This window comes from Lissotriton vulgaris, chromosome 1_1 (assembly GCF_964263255.1).
Source record: "Lissotriton vulgaris chromosome 1_1, aLisVul1.2, whole genome shotgun sequence".
In the NCBI taxonomy this organism is placed as follows: Eukaryota; Metazoa; Chordata; class Amphibia; order Caudata; family Salamandridae; genus Lissotriton; species Lissotriton vulgaris.
Window position 1 is genome coordinate 445,554,118 of NC_141685.1, and position 12,568 is coordinate 445,566,685.

At 40.3% G+C, this 12,568-nt stretch overlaps 1 protein-coding gene across 2 annotated transcripts in view; it reads right to left on the reverse strand.

The window, feature by feature from the left end:
• The window catches only part of KANK4 (KN motif and ankyrin repeat domains 4), a 286,564-nt gene that overhangs the window by 23,820 nt on the left and 250,176 nt on the right, over positions 1-12,568 (reverse strand). The window lies entirely within an intron of this gene.

The following is a 12,568-nucleotide window of genomic DNA, read 5'->3' on the forward strand; positions in this document are numbered from 1 at the left end:
CTTTCTGCCGGTTATTGTATCATTTTCTCCAGGTGTCCATTTTGGTCACCTGAAATAAAAAATAAAAAACTCTCTCCTTAAAGTCATAGCGCCCTCTTTTTTAAAAGTAAAAAAGTGTAAAGTGATGCAGTTGGGTAGCTCAATGGAAATCCACTGTCCAGGAGGATCATCGTGGGCCCTGATCAGCTTTTAGGGTCTACCTGATAGCTTCAGTCTCATATCACATGACGGGTCGAGCAAGAGAGGCATCTCTATGCCCTCATGAAAAACCCATCACCCGTGACAAGATACAACAGAATTCTCTTAAGCTGTCCAACAGTAGTATTTCATTTTGCAACCTTCAGTGTGAAATCATCTATTTCAATGCAGACTGCATTCCCAGTGAGGAGAAAAAAGAAAGGGGAACGCCCAGAAGATGAGCATATGAAGGACTGCTAACACAATAAAGGATCATAAATATATTGCAAATGGTGCTATAATCATTTCCTGCTATTTTGGGAGATTTAGGCTGTGGTGGTCGATAACTAAGGGCCTCCTTGAGGAGTAGAATAACCTTTTCTGGACCAAAATATAATAGAGCCAGCCTGCCTGCCTATCTCGCTGTGCATAGCCGGGGTTGGGTGCAGGGCCTGTTCTTCTGACTTTATGGCGAGGGGGGGCAGCAGCACTGCACACAGCCTTCAGACAAGTGCGGATGACTTTGGCTACAGGTCCAGGCCTTCCAACAGTTCTTGTGCCCAGGATGCAATGGCGGTCCAAACCTAGCTGTGCACGTCATTTGGCTGTGTGCAGCACAGTTTCTACTAGCACTGAACCCTCTGTGGATGACCATCCAGGATCTAGCTGCTAATAAAGACAAACACTTTTATCCAGTTTTGTTGGTGGTTCTCAAAATAAAAAGAAATGATGGAGGGGTTATTTTTTAGGGGGTGGCTTGCAATTGTGTTGGCAAATGACTACTTACAAACTTTGAATACTTTCCCTTTGCACATTGATTACATTTCATGTAATTCCATCTTTTGATTCTAATTCCTGGGATTCTTTCATCTGCACCAGGTGTTTATTATTGCACTCAATGCAATAAAATGCAAAAATGATGAGGTGGGGAATATTTTTTTCACTTTCTACAACACCTCTCATAGAACATTTTCTGTTCTTCGTGTATCCTTGGATTGGCTCTCTGCCCCTATTTAGTCGTTGCTTGCTTTTGACTGTCCTGGCATTTAGTTTCTTCTTTTCAGAAGTATTTGTGAAAAAGTCCCTTAAAGCCAGTGGTCTCAGTGCTGAGACCAAGGACTTTGGAATACAAATGTGTAGGATATGCAGTTTGTAGAACATGCACCATTTAAAAAAACAAACTTTGGGAATTACATTTGGCAGTCACCTCACATGTGCCTGGGGGTCAGAGTGTTCCCATCCTGTCCCCTTCTGTGGATAAAATAGAAAGAAATAATAATAGCATCTGCGTGAAGGGTTTTAAGGGGAGCTGAGAAAAGCTATTCTGTAATTGGAAGAGAGGCTTTGGCTTGTTGATGGGGTCCAACATTGCAGTACATATTTATGGGGGACAAGATTTAAATTAAGAACAGACCACAAACCACTGGTGAATATCTTCACAACAAAAGGAGGGGAAAGGCCACTCCTCGAATGGCGATATGTTTGTTTAGACTTCAAGAAGATTAATTATTGAGGAAATGTGTTCCTAGCACAAGAAATATTAAAGCAGATTGCCTTTCATGGTTGCCAATAATGCCAGCAGAGGATGACGGTATGGAGGAGCCGAAAGCAGAAGATTGGATGGTGACCACGGTACTGTTGTTGCTTGAAAGAGCAATAACTTAAGACAAGTGGAAGGGTGCCTTAGGTATTGATGAGGAGTTGAAAAGAATAAGGAACAATATAATGATTGTGTGGAGAAAAGAATGGACAAGTAATGAACTGTTTGGGAAGTATAAGTTGGTGTGGACAGCAGTGAAGGATATTGTGTATAGAGGTGAGAAGCTGGTGGTCCCGGAGTCTATTAGGAGATGACTTATGTAGTTATTGCAAGAAGGTCATGAAGGTATGTCGGCCATGAAGCTTAAGGTGCTGATGGACTTCTGGTGCCCGGGTATGGACAGGGACATAGAGAGGTATGTGAGAAATTGTGACAGTTGTGAGAACAGTGGTAAGTCTTGTGTAGTAAGAGAATCACCTATAATCCCAATTAAATATCCTAAGGGTGCATGGAGGAAGCTTAGCATGAACATTTGGGGTCCATTTAGTCATCAAGAATTGAGGGGTATATTTGCCATAGCAATGGTTGACTATTTCTCTAATTGGTTGGCAGTTCACATAGTAGATGATGTGAAAACAGAGGTATTGATTGGATTTTGTAGGGATGTGTTTGCAAGAGAAGGCATTCCTCAAGAGATCGTCATGGACAATAGTCCACAATTTGTTTCAGATTCTTTTTTTGATTTCTTTAGATTTCACAACATATAGCATCATAGCACTGAGTTGAATCATCCCAGAAAGAACAGATTAGTTGAAAGATTTATCAGAGTGTTGGGTGATTGCCAGCAGTTAGCCAATAAGAATGGCTTGAAGTGGAAGGAAGAGCTAAGGAGTATGTTGTGGAATTATAGGTGTACACCGTATTCAGTAACAGGTGAATCACCTTTTGTGCTTCCTAGAGGAAGTAAGTCTGCAACAATAGCATGTCCTGCATGGATGAAAAGTGGAAGGGTCAATGGGTATGAGGTGAGCTTTTTGGTTAAAAGAGTGAAAGAAAAGCAAACACGTTACTGACAGAGACACAATAGCAGGTTGAGAAGTGCACATATGTTTGAGGAAGAAGAGTACGTGTGTGTCAAATTGGTTGCATAAGTGAGAAAAAGGAAAATCTACATTTTCAAGTGGCAAGAAAATAAAAAAGCCTTTTGCTAACCCTGTGATCTTGGATGGCAATGAGAAGTGGAATGTCAGGAGATTGGTATCTTATGGTGCAGAGAAAATACACAATGAGAATAACAGAAGTGAAAACAGTCCTGTGTGCAAAGAAGCTGTTGGGGTTGAAGGATTATGTTAAGTAATTGATTTAATAATGTAGTCATATTTCTTCTAGATTAATTAAAAATATGTGCTTCTTAATGAATATTGCTGTTGTATGTAATATAGATTAATTTAGAATGTTTCTTTTCTTCACATTTCTCTATGTTAATTAAGAATAATTTCTTTAAACAAATATTTCTCTTGTTGTATGTAATATAGATTAATTAGGAAAGCTTCTTTCTTTTATGTTAAATGGGTGAGATGTGGTGTGTTCTTTTGTGGTTGGTGTTGCCTAAATGTCAGAATGCTAAGGAAGAATTCCAGGAGGAAATGTAAAAGCAAGTTGGTAAAGAGCAGTTAAACGATTGCACTGTGGGGTCCTGTTGTACTTTCCTACTTGCTTTGGATTCATAAAATTCTATTCAGCTATATGGCTATCCAAGTGGTTTTCTTCAAAATCAATAACAGGTGGCACACACTCACACCTGCAGAGACACAGGCAGAAGGTAGCCTAACAAACGACTACATGTAGGCCTAGCGCAGAGAAGTTACTTAATCAAAGTGGATTGATGGCATGCTCCCAAATCCGTGGAGACACGACTGGGAGTTAGCTTCAAAGGTACAAAACTTGTTGTTTGTTGAGTTACAGTTCCCAATTAGGGATGTCAGCCATTAGATGCCAGGGTCCCTCAAGAAACATGGAGGAGTGAACTCCATTTTCACCAAATACCACACTATGATATAGATTAAGTGAACATCTGTTATGGTTACGGTCTCTTTAATGGAACACTGCATGTTCTACATCATTGTTGGAGTGTTCACTTTCTGATACTGTGTCAGTTGCTGAGGATTGCTGTTGATGGTTGGATCAATAAACCTGCTCTTCCAACTAAATCTTCATTAAGAGCTTATATCACTGGCGACGAGGGTCAAGGCTTGATTGGTGACAAGCACCTACAACCATCAACTCCCCTACAATTGAATTTCAATTTGGATTTGAGTTTGGACTAAGTTTGAACAAACTTATATTTTTGAAGATCTTTCTTCTTCTCCTTCTGGACTATTATTGAACTTTGGATATTGAATATTGTTCAATACTTCACAAATCTTGAAATTTGGACTTATTTCTGCCTTATTTGGATTTTATTCATCATAATTCGCATTATTTTTATCGTTTGGAATTTGGATTTGGACTTGATAACCCTGTGTTTATGCTTGACGCTGCTACTCTCTCCTGTGCTGATTTTGGACTGCAACTTCGTTTAACATCGTTTAAAGGTGACTATTTTGCCCTATTCTCCTGTTGACCGTTGCGATCTCTAATTGTTTATTCTTAAACTTCGTATGTGCAGCGGGTGATATCGCGTGTGCCTGCGTGCTCACCTTGCATTCATCGTCGGAACCAGCATTCGAGTCAGCTTCATCTTGGAGATTCCCTGGCAACCTGACGTGACGCAGCATTGAACCCTGACCCTGACGCTTGACGTTTTTACGTATAACGTCATCACGCAGCGGCCATTTTGGATTTGGATTTCCGTGTGTAACTCTTCACGCCGATACACACGGCAACGCATTTTGGTTACCTTGACAACTTTAATAACCACGCCGATGCGCACGGCAGCGCAATTTCATCACTTTCTTGATTTTAGCAAACTTGGCAACCACTGCGCGCACAGCAACAAAATATAAGCATCGTTTCAATTTCTCATCGTCAATGTGCACGACAGCACATTCTTTGGTAGTGAGTCATATTTGTAGTTAATTTTACTTTGAGATCGTCGATGTGCACGACAGCACATTGACTTAAAAATATACTAGTGTGTTACCCTTCATTAGTAATTGTGTCAGCACAAGAAAGTTTAAACAAAGTAGATTACACATTCTGAGCATATTCCTTCTTATAAATATAACTTTTGTGACAACAGTTTAAACTTTCATTCATTTTTATTTGTTTGTGTTGTATATTAAACCACAAAATGACCTCCACCTCGAGTATGTCACAGCCTCCCCCTTTCCTTTCTGAAGAAGGAGAACCTATTCTTCCTTGGAAGAGGTGGCGGAATCTTTTTGATTCCTATCTAGTCGCATTTGGTGGAGAAAAGTTTTCAGCTGCTAGAAAACAGGCAATTTTGTTACATAATTTAGGGGTTGAAGGTAGCCATACGTATGATAGTATGGACACTATACCTGTAGGTGGTGCGGATGGTGAACCTTCTGATATTTTTGAAATGTCTATGTCCATGCTTGAAAGTTATTTCGGTCCTAGAATTAATGTTACCTTAGAACGCCACAGATTTTTCACTTGTGTACAAGGCCCTGTTGAACGTGTGGGTACATTTGTAGCTGTTCTAAAAACTCTGGCACGCACATGTGATTTTGGGGACTTAGCTGAATCACTCGTGAGAGATCAGCTTTTAAGATGTACTAATAGTACAAGAGTTCAAGAAAAACTATTATCTAAAAACCCTACTCTGAAAGAGGCTATGGCTATTGTAGAAGGAATGGAGAATACTTCTACTTGGGTTAAGGAAATTAGAAAGAATAAAGAAGAGTCTAATCACACGTCTATTGATGTAAAAAACAAAAGTCAGGATATTGTGCATAGACTACAAGAAGATGAATTTCTAGAAGATTCTCTTGATTCCATTGCGAAAGTTTCAACGAGTGTGAGAAACAAGTTTCCTCAAAAAAAAATTATCTCAAAAAAATTCTCAAGAAGCTCTTCCTTTGCTTAATAGAGAGTCTTCTGTATCTAAAGAACGTGACTTTCGACAGCAACGCCCATTTCCTAATCAAAGGTTGCGTTGTTACATGTGTGGTAGTTTCTCTCACACTTCTAATTATCCAAATTGTTTTGCTAAGGATAGTATCTGTAACAATTGTGGGGGTAAAGGTCATTATGCTCGTGTTTGCAAGTCTAACAAGAAGAAGGAGTCTAATGAAAATGTTTCTGACATTGTTCGCACTGTTGTTGTTTCAAATGTGACTGAGGAAAGTGTTTATTCTGAAAAGATTATTATGCCTTTTTGTGATATAGGTATTAATGACTATATGTTCAAACTCATGGCTGATTCAGGATCCCCTTATACGTTAATAGGTAACAAAATTTGGGACGAAGTTGTAGGTTTGGATAGAATGCCACTGTTACCTCCAGATATTGCTCCTTTGAGTTATGGTCGTTCCAAGATTGACATCTTGGGATATATAGTTGCTAAGATTTCATTTAGAGGGAAAGAAATCACTGGGAAGGTTTATGTGGCTGTGAGAGGAGACAATCTTCTTGGGTGGAAACATCAGCATGATTTTGGTATTATCCTTAATCTCTGTGCCAAGAATCCTTATAATCAAGTCATTTTTATGGAAGACTTAGTTCCCTCTTCTCTTTCTCAAGAAATTAACACTGTGTCTGATTCCAACATTTTTTCTGAATTCCCTACAGTTTTTTCAGACACACTGGGTTGTTTAAAGGGATTTGAACACAAGATTATTCTTAAGAAATCTGCTAAACCTTGTGTGTACAAAGTTCGGAAAGTCCCTAATATGATGGTTGAGCCCTTGAGATTGGAGATTGAGAAACGTTTGAAATTAGGAGTAATTGAAGAAATATAGTCCTCAGAATGGTTAAGTCCTATAGTTTTGGCATCTAAGGATGGAGGAAAAGTGGTAAGGATGTGTGTGGATTTGCGTGGTTTAAATGAGTGCATCTGGGTTGATCGACAACCGTTGCCAAATATTTCTGAATCCATTAGTATTTTGAAGGGAGCAAACATGTTTAGTGTTCTTGATCTCTCTTCTGCATAACACCAAATTGTCTTACATCAGGAGTCTAGGCACTTAACATCCTTTGTCACACCCCTTGGTGCTTATCGTTTCTTGAGAATGCCCTTTGGCTTGGCTTCGGCTGCTGCTTGCTTTCAAAGGGTTATGAAAATGGTTCTTGGAGATCTGCATAATGTAATGTTCTTTCAAGATGATATTCTGATGTATGGCGTGGATGCTAGGGAGCATGATATGGTTTTGAAATCAGTGTTAAATAGACTTTCTGACAGGGGACTCACTGTTAAGAAAGAGAAATGCAGAATTGGTTTGGACTCAGTTACTTAACTTGGACATGTAATCTCTGGGAAAGGGATACAACCTAAGTTAGAATTGGCTGAGAGTATTGTTAAAGCACCAGCTCCAGAGGATAAAGACCAGGCCAAGTCTTTCTTGGGCATGGCGGAATTTTATTCCAAATTTGTTAAAAGTTTTGCCAGCATTGTTGAGCCTATAAGATCTCTTTAAAAAAAAAGGTGTACGATTCACTTGGTCTAGTGATTGTGAGGATGCATTTCAATTGATAAAGACTAAGATTGGCAAAATGCCCACTCTGGGCCATTTTGATGCCAAATTAAATTCAATTGATAAAGACTAAGATTGGCAAAATGCCCACTCTGGGCCATTTTGATGCCAAATTAAAAACTATTGTCACTACAGATGCCAGCCTTAAAGGTCTTGGCCCTGTTCTCTCTCAAGTTGTGAATGGAGAGGAGGTTGTGGTGGCTTTTGCTTCAAGAGCTTTGAAGGATGCAGAATTGAATTACTCCTGTATTGAAAGAGAGGCGCTGGCTGTATTTTGGTCAATATATCATTTTAAGTTCTTTTATGGGGCATTCCATTTGTTGTGAGATCTGATCATCGTCCTCTTGTTCAGATATTTTCTTGCCATCAAAGTGATCACATGACACCCAGATTGAAGAGATGGAGCGAAGGACTACAGGAATTTAATTTTACTGTACAGTATATTGCTGGTCAGAACAACAAGCCTGCAGACTGTTTATAGAGGCTGCCGATTGAAAGTGATTGCTTTTCAGATAATTCGGAGTCCATAAATTGGGTTCTGGAACCTTCTTTGTCCAAGGATGATGGGTCAAGTTGTATTAATAACGACGCTGTTTTTCGGGCTTTGAGGGATATTATCAGGGTAGGGTGGCCAAGGTATGATCAACTGGATAGTGAATTAAAGCCTTATTGGACTGTCAGAAATGACTTGACATTTTGTCAGGGTAATTTGTTAAGAGGTGACAGACTTGTGCCTCCAAATGATTTGCGTGAGAAAGTTGTAAATATGGCTTACGAGGGCCATCTCGGGAGAAATCTTACCAAGGCTCATATCAGAGAGAGATATTGGTGGCCTAGTATGGACCGGATGGTGGAAGCTGTTGTGAGAGATTGCCATTTATGTGCTGCCATTGACAAATCACACACCACTAGTCATTCTCCTCTTTCTCCGGTAGTAGTTCCTTCTGCAGTTTGGACAAAAGTGGGGTTGGACATTGCGGGTCCTTTTGAGCTTATGCCCTCACATGAGAGGTTTGTGGTACTACTGGTGGATTACACTTCAAAGTGGGTGATTTCGAAATGTATGGGAATGGTGAACTCCAGGGCTATCATTGAGTTTCTTAAGGACGTGTTTGTCTCAGAGTGTGTGCCGAAATACCTGCTTACTGACAATGGGGTACAATTTACCTCCAATGAGATGGACTGTTTTCTTAAGGATCTTGGTATTGTTCACCAGAAGACAGCTCTTTATTCGCCTCAGGCGAATCGACTTACTGAACGTAGGAATAGGGTTGTTAAAAGTTGTGCGCAGAGGGCTTTGCAATCTAAGGTTTCTTTCAGTAGTGTGTTGAGGGAGACCTGGTGGGCGCATCGCACTGTTCCCAATGCTGTCATGCAGAAGTCTCCTTTTGAAGCATTGAGGGAGAGATTAGCTAATTCCAAACTCAACCCAGCTTGGCTTCCGGAGAAGATATGTGATGATAGTGTTGAAAGTGAATTAAGAAGGAGGGATGCGTTGGCTGAGTATCAGAGGAAGTATAAACAACGTTATGATGAGAGGATGGCTGTCAAGTATAGGAAATGGAATGTTGGGGATTGTGTTCTTGTGAAGAAGCCAAAATATGGGCACAAGGGTACTTCCAATTTCAGTGGTCCTTTCATCATCACTGCTATTAGGAAAAATATTGTGACTTTAGACAATGGGTGCACTTGGAACATGTCTAGATTAACAAAGTGTTCCGGGTTTAACAGTCATTCTAATTATAGTCCTGTGCCCTTTGGTAATTCCAATCATTCCTGCATTTCTCCTAGCCAAAGTCAAGATTGTGCTCTTGATAATTCAAGTATGGTTCCTAGGACGAGACAAGTTCCCAGGAAATTTAAAGATTATGTTCTGTATTAATCAACTTGTACAGTTCTTTGTCTGTAAGTTCTTTCTTCTGTTTTAAGCCGTTTTTTCCTTTTGTTGTGTTTCCTTTCAAGCTGTTTTGATGCTTTTTTTGTTATTGATCTTATTTATCTTTTCTTTTATATTGGTAAGGGGGTGTGTTATGGTTACTGTCTCTTTAATGGAACACTGCATGTTCTACATCATTGTTGGAGTGTTCACTTTCTGATACTGTGTCAGTTGCTGAGGATTGCTGTTGATGGTCGGATCAATAAACCTGCTCTTCCAACTAAATCTGCATTAAGAGCTTTTATCAACATCCTTGAATGGTATCTGGTCAAAGTAAGTCATCCACAATTCCTAATATAAAGGACATTCCCACCACCCTGAAACCACTGCTTAAAACATGAGGTCCTCCAACATTAGAAGCAGATGCACCATACTCTAAACCCACAAACAACAAATATATGTGGTTTCCCTCCAAAAAAGGCATCATTATCTTCTTGTCATGGGTATTGATATGGAATGGGATCCTTAAGACAAGATTTCAAAAAATCTTTTTCAGAGCTTGATCACAATCTAAAGTGTTGAAACACGAGTTGATTAATTGTAAACTGTGAAGGCAGAAGGTGCAATTTCAGAAATGAACTACAGGCTAGGGCGGAAGAGTTTGAGTAGCAATATCAAGATATTCTTAATAAGATTGGTGACTGAGAGAACAGGTCCAGATGGACCACGAATCAGAGGCATACCCAAACCTCTCCCGAATTCTGAGATGGAAGTTTTGGTTCTAGGCATACTCTTGCTCTGAAATGAAGACTCACCCATCGACCTCAATCCCACATATAGAGTTTACACCAACCATCATGTGACAAATAACTCATGTACACTTGTTCAGACTAAAACAAGAGATCCTGCAGGCAGAATGGAGCATAGAACTTATAATGCATAGGGATACCCACAAGTTTCTGTTTCAGGATGTGTCTCCAACAACCCTTGTGAAGAGGAGATCAATGGAGATCGCGACTGATTATCTGCAAACCATACAAATACCGTATAGCTGGGGATATCCCATTCACCTACATTTCCAGATCAATGACAAACAGCATTTGGTAGCAGCTAGAGAAGAAGCTGTGAAATTGTTAAACCTTGAATCACATTGAGAGAGGGAAAAAGACTCTCAACGACCACCTACCTAGATGAAAGCTACATAGATCTAAGAAAGTGAAGAAGAGAGCAAGAAACAAACACTGGCAGACCGGCAGGGTTGAAACAGAAATGGACACAGGTGCAACCTAATGCTCAATGAGACATTGTCCTCCACAGCTTCTTTTTTATACACTTCAATTTCAGCATGGATAACTGACTTCCCCTGGGCATACAATCAACCCTCATAATTTGTTGATTCAAGCATTGTGCTATTAGTCTTTTGTCTTATGGTATTACAGTGGGGCCATCCGTCATTATGAGTGTAGTTTGTTTCTTATGTTGATTCATATTTTAAAGTACTAGATTTATGTCTAAACCAGGAGCATTGAAAACGATACCGCAGGTAAATGCTGACTGCAAATCTCTTTCCAGATAGTCAGGTGAAGGGGTCACAGAGGGAAATGGCAGGGGATGACATTTGTAACAATTCTCTGGGGATAGTGGAGGGATCACATTGGGGCCTATGGCAAGATCTGAGAGTTACTGCCAGAAAAGCTCTATGGCAGATGGAATGTCTACTATTACCATAGCTTAGTTTCTAACATTAAATGCACATTATTTATTTATTTATTTGAAAGTTTTATATAGCGCGAACAAGATCTTTGCAGATATCAGAGCGCTTTACAGTAATAGCATGTAGCAGTTGAGGTAGTTAGGTACAATATGCATAATTACATAGGTAGGTCAAAGAACAACTGGAGGTAGATCATAGGTGAGGTAGTGTCAGTACACGGTACATAGTCAAACCGTTGCGCCAATAATATAAAAGTACAAAAGTATGCATATACTTATTTAAACGTGCTGCAAGTGTTTTTGGAGTTAACATAAAGGTGGGCATAGTTGAGGTAGGTGCGTGAAGGATGTACAGTCACACAGGTGCATCAGTAGTACAAAAGTAGGGATGGTTGAGGTGGTGTAGGTACAGTGTGCAAGTCAGACAGGTGCGTCAATAGTACATCAAAATACAAAGAGGGAACAAATACAATCAAATAAGTCATAATACCAGTGGTACAAGTAGTACAGAGAGGGAACATATACACTCAAGTAAGTCATAATACAAATAGTACTAGTAGACCAAGGGGTCAGGCCGGTATTATGGAGCGGATTCATGAGAGATACAGGTTAATAGATCATGTGTATTTCGCCATGAGGATCGCTTTTACTTCTTTCTTAAACAGTTTGTTGGAGGAGATGAGCCTGGTTTCAGGAGGAAGTGAGTTCCAGATCCTGGGCGCCATACCTGAAAAGGAGCGTTTATAGGTTTTTTCCTTTCTGAATCTTCGAGGTTTCAGCAGAAGATTGTTTGTGCTTCTAGTAGTTCTAGAGCCACCCGAGATTGTCAGCTTTTGAGTGAGGTAGCTGGGCGAGTTATGGTGTACAGCCCTGTGAGTCATGCAGGCGATTTTCAGATGTATTCTGGCTTCAAAAGGCAGCCAGTTCAGGGATTTAAAGTCAGGGGAAATATGCGAGTGTTTTTTTGAGCCAGTGATGAGTCTCGCTGCAGCGTTAAGGGACGCTCTAAGGGGTGCCGTAGTTGTTAGTGGGAGCCCGCAGAGGGCGGTGCTTCCGTATTCTATGTGCGGGATGACTATAGATTGTACTGCAGTTTGGAAGTCTTTGGCTGGAAGGAAGGCTTTAAGTTTCCTCAAGGTATTGATTTGGAAGTTCGCTCCTTTGGTTGCCTTGCTGATGTGCTGCTGCATGTTGAGATTGGCATCAAGTGTTATGCCTAAGGATTTTGCTGAGTCTACGACGGTAGGTTGTACATTTAAAGCTGTTAACTGCTTAAGCCATGATTGAGCCGTGGAGATTTTTGCGGGAGGAGAGATCAGGAGGAATTCAGTCTTCAGGGCATTGAGTTTGAGGTGATTCTCTGCAAGCCAGGACTGGGTGTTTCTGATCGTGGTGTTCAGGAGCATGATGTCCTTGGGGGATTGTATTTTGAGATAGAGTTGGGTGTCATCGGCATACATGTGGAAGTGAACATTGGATGTCTGTAGCAAAGTAGTGAGAGGTTCCATAACTAGGTTGAACAGAGTAGGGGAGAGGGAGGATCCTTGTGGGACGCCTAGTGATACAGGTACCGGAGAGGACATCAGGTTGTTGCTTTTGAATCTT